The following is a 5275-nucleotide window of genomic DNA, read 5'->3' on the forward strand; positions in this document are numbered from 1 at the left end:
GCCACACCTCAGGGATGCTGTAAGGCATAAAACAAAAGGGTTACGGTAAGGGAATATAATGATAACAAGAAGTACTGTGTTACTTCAATGCTTATTAGTGTGACAAATACAAAATTGGTTTCCCTCTTCCTTTGACAAACAGTTTGAATATTTAAATAGAGACGAAATACTAGAAAATAACTTTGCAAGAAAACTGACAAAGGTTTTGTATTGTCTGAAGTTTCCAAGTTGTCACTAGCTAAGGGACTAAATGCAATAGTATGAAAGAGTGCACTACAGAGCTGTAGTAGTTGTGATAGTCAATTGTACAGTAGGTTTCAGATTGCTAAGAGGGATTAAACATTTGAGTTTTTTATCTCTTGAGAATTTGCTTAAGCTTGTCTATCTGTTGTTTCAGCCCATTGAAATACGACAGGTTTGAAGGTTTTTCTCCTAGCTTGCTTTTGTCATCAAATCCTAGAAGCTGCTGATGGTGAGGCTCAAGAGGTTGGTACTTTGTGCTTAGTCTAGATAAAGCTGTTTTCTCCCATCTTATCAGAAGCCCTCAATGTTTTTAGAACAGAACTACAAGCTTGCTGTACTTTTTTTCACTGTTAGTTTACTTTTGTGACAGAATTAGAAACATGGGATAAGATGGTACATGTGGATCTGGTAATGTCCCAGCTGGCACACTAATACTAGGAAATGTGACTCCTAGTCCTGCTGCTGCGATGCTCGTGTATGTAATGATAAACAATAATTAGGTATAAGATAGATACTCTACTTAGTATAGATTTAAACCAACAGTGATCATTTTTTGCTGACTATAATATAGTGGACCACAACTTGCTTGATGTCCTTTATGATTTCTGCATTGCCTTGGCATAGCAACAAGTGGTCTCCCTACCAAGTAGTCTTTAGCTCATGGCAGTCTACTGAGAGCTGAGGAAGTAAAGAAGCCCGAGTCATCCATGCTGTGACCTTGGCTTTCATGTGGGCTGTAATACCATTTGGCAGACCCAAATGAGTGCCTGAGAAGGATTAAGGCAGTTCTGGCAAGCATGGTTCCTGAATTTTTCTTTTTCCTGTAGGTTTTAGATTTGATTTGACTCCCTTCTCTACAGATTCTACAGATTATGTAGTGGCCTGAATCTCATTTTGACTGAACAACTGTGCAGTTGTACCTCTAGTCTTCCTGGAACATATGTAGGTCTCATTTCTATGTTTTATATGATCTTCTACAGAATGTAGGGAAAGAAAAAAAAAAGTTAATAATTCAAGAAAGCCTAACTAACTTGGAGTTTGAAGATATATTGGGTTTTTATTTTAAGTACATTTTATACATTTATCTGCATTTAAAAAAAAAATCAGTATTTCAGTTCATGCTGATCTTTTCAAGTGTACAGGTGCTGCTTGTGGCACATGGACATATGTGATGCTACAAAAGTAGCTTCATTCTGAAACAAAATAACTCACTGAATCAATTCTAAGCAAATAGACAAAACATAATTGCTCAACCAGAAAGCAAAAAAATATATATTTTTTTATTTGTGTATAATCTTTATTAACCAAGTTAACTGCTCTAAATTCTATTGCTATTTATAACGGTTTGACACTTCTCCAGCAAAGGTGCTTCATGTTTGTGCAAATATAACTGATGTCTAAAGATTTTAAGGAGCATTATATCTGCAATAAAACTACAGGGCTAGATCATGTATATACTCACATTTAGAGCTGTTTCTTTATTTGAAAATATTTGAATATTTTTAATTTTGTATATCTATAGAACTTAGTAATATATGGAAATATGGTGTTGAACACATGCATCCAGCAGAAAAAATCTGTATATGTATAAATAAAAACCCACCCACAAAATCGTACTGTAAAGAATTTACATCTTTTAGCATTTGTCTCCAGCAAATATGTACTTAGTACGTCAGTTCCATCTCTGCTAATGTCTGAGAGTACGCACAAGAGGGATCCATTCCAAATGCCTTGATCAGGAGGTGAAAAGCTTCAGTGGCAGTTTGTGCTTCAGTAGATATCAGAGGATCTCCATGGAAGCCTTTCCTATGAGGGATGAATTTTTAGTACCTACTAAATCGTGCTTGTTTCAAGATACCTTACCTTCTTTGGATTAAAAACATAAAATACCTGTAGGAGTCCTGGTATACAAGAAGTTACTGAATGTGTGAGCAAATGATTATAAACAGTCCAATTTATTAAGTTCAATAAGTTACTGTTATCTTGAAAGTCAAGCTGAAGGATCTACCTTGCTTCTGTAGCAAGGAAGAAGCTTATATGTGTGCTACCGCATCAGCTAGTGAGGAGTAGTTCCTTGCTGCAAGCAACTTCATTGTTTATGTTTTTCTGTCCAAAGCCTACTTACTCACTGCAAAGCTCTGGCCTTCCCTGGAACTGGACAGACAGGCCTAAATTTGAAGCTTTTCCAAATCTGTGTGATAGAGCTTTTTGTTTAGGAATAAAAACATGGAGGAAAAAGAATGAGAAATAAGTGAAATTAGTCATACTGTAGCTGTGAGCATAGAAATGTAAAGGTATGTCTTACATTGTAGTAACTGGAGCTCGGATAGTAAATTTGTACTTGTATGGCTTTATCTATTTCAGGTTATGCTGGCAGTGAGACAGGAGTCAGTGCAGCACTGTTAGTATAGTTAACAAGCAGGTCAGGAAGGCTTTGTGGCCTCAATTTCAAGGCTGATGGAGATATACAAAGCTGTCAGTGCTTCAAATGTAAATGTACCTTTACTGTTCCTGTGCAATAAAAATGGTGTCTGGCAGTGAGTGTATGCCAGTTTACTGTATTTCTAGTTTGTTCATCATCCTTTTTATGTTTACAAGGTACTTAAAGCAGCTCCTACAAATCTATCAGTGACTTGGCACTGGATTGTTTTGAATATGGGTGTGCCCTGCAAGTTGCAGTCTACCTTTTGGTGCACGTTTGATTCTTGGTAAGGGAAGGTATGCTTTCCAGTCTTTACCAGGAATGACCCGTATCACTCCCATTCATTTGCACAACCTTCTGCTTAGCAGGACTTACTAGCTGTCCTCTGAATGTTGCTAATTAATCCTAGATAGTCCTCCTAGTTTTCTACCGTGAAAACAGTGACAGTTCATGTTCTGACCCACACACTTGAGGTCCTTTGTTCTTAGCTGTTATTCTTCAGAGAAAGAAACCCAAAATAGTATCAGTTCAAGTGTATGTTGCTCTAAGTATGGTACTTTGTGTATTATGACTCCACTGATCGTCTTATTTCTGATGATATATTGAGGATAATTTCATAGCTTGTGTTTGATATGTTGAAATGCTTGACTTTACTTACTAGTCAGAATATGTTGATAGATGATGTGGATATCATACTGACACTTCTCAGGCCAACATGTTCGTATACTTGCAGGATTTCTCAGAGGCAGCCTGCAAAGCAAGCAAGTTTCATACTAGCATGTCTGCATCCAAACTGGAACATCAAAAAATTCATGTTAATTATTACGTTTGTGACAGAAATTATATAGCATGGTCATGTAGCAAAAGATGATGTAATTATTGAACAGTATATAATTGCAAAGCAGAAATATTTATAATCACAGATAAATCTATCTACATTCTGCAAATACCTACAATTAGTTTCTACATTGCTATTTGTTAAATGGAGAAAGTCTGGTTCTCTTATGAATCAGTTAGCTTCAGCTCAGTCACATAGAAGTAATAATCTTCTATTTAAAGTTATGTGAGAGACATTGCTTCTGTGGCTTCAATTTTGATGGATATGAACTGGGAAGTAAACTCTTGTCATATCTGCTTCTGTTTTCATCTGAGTGCTAAATTTTTTTCTTAACTGTAAAACGTATCTGTAACATATGTTAATTTTATGCCAAAATATATAGTTCTGCTCGGGTTTTCTGTCATTTTCCATTTCAGTTTCAGCGGTCTATTTTAGCAGTTGCCTTCCACACAGCCATGCCTCTGAAATTCTATCTATTTCATAAGTCAGTTGTGTCCATGTGAGGTTTCAAAATATCAGTTTTTGTACCAAGAATTTTGTTCATATAATCATCATTCATTACCCTGGTAAATGTCATCTCCCCTTTGACTTCAGTGCCATCCTTGTTCCCTCAGTGCCAATCAAAATGTAGCTACTCCAATTGCCTTTAGAGGAACTATTACACATCCAGCCCAGCTGCTATCCTTTCTCTGGTATCAAACACAACTTATTGTTGTATTAAGTCCCTTCAAGACTCTGTTCTTCTAGATCATGAACCCCACGCAAATGAAATCCAATTGTTTTTGATATTCAGTGGGTAAACACTATGGGTAAGTTTATATTTATAATCTGAGAAGTCTAGACTGTAGAGCCCTGTTAATCATCCTAGATAATATTTTTGAAACAGAAATCTGCAAAGACTAGTTTGGTTGCTAATATTTTTTTCTTGACATACAAAGAGAAGTCCTAGAGTGGTTGTACATTTTGATATCTCTCCTCAAATACACTTTGCCCAGATTGAAATGAAACCTTTGAGTAAACACACAAGCAAATTATCCTGTGTTAGTACCAAGGGAAATTGTGTTAATTGTTTGTGTGAGAGATCCTAAGTGGAGAATTCAGAATGTTAGTAGTGGAAAGTAGTCAAAATCATTGCTTCTTATATGCCCGCAGTAAATGTGATTGAAAATGATTTTTTTTCTGACTGCTCAGTGAGGTTTATGGGATGAAAATATTGATCTCAGTCTACTGAGATGGGATTAATTTCACCTAACTTCAGATGTCTGACAATTAGACATCTAGGTGTGAATTATTTGCTGTAGATTTCCCGTGTGGTAGAATAGAGGATTTCCTTGATCTATCTGGCTTCCTCCAGTGATTACGATGGGAGCCCAAGATGAGTTTCATAGATTTTGACTTTCAGATGCCTAAATTAGGGACAGGGTAATTCTGTCTTTACTGAAGATGATGGATGACCCTGTGAGCCTAGCAGTAGTGTGCATCATGTACTGTTAATGACAGGCTTAGTGGGGAGGCCTATGTGAATGTATAGACTGACCTGTGCTCTGTGTTAGCGGATGTGTAGGACAAGCCCATTGGTGAGCTGTCTTGATTGTCACGTTCCTTTGTTTCTCCAATGAATTTTAGATGGGAAAAGAGAAGTCACATTTCCTCCCAAGAATTGCATATGTGTTCAGTGTGATAATGCCTTGGTGTCATTTTGTAATTTGATTATTCATTTAAACTGTAAACTGTTAGAACTACTTTCTCTCTCTCTCTCTCTCTCTCTCTCT

The sequence above is a fragment of the Meleagris gallopavo genome, chromosome 6 (genome assembly GCF_000146605.3).
Source record: "Meleagris gallopavo isolate NT-WF06-2002-E0010 breed Aviagen turkey brand Nicholas breeding stock chromosome 6, Turkey_5.1, whole genome shotgun sequence".
NCBI lineage: Eukaryota > Metazoa > Chordata > Aves > Galliformes > Phasianidae > Meleagris > Meleagris gallopavo.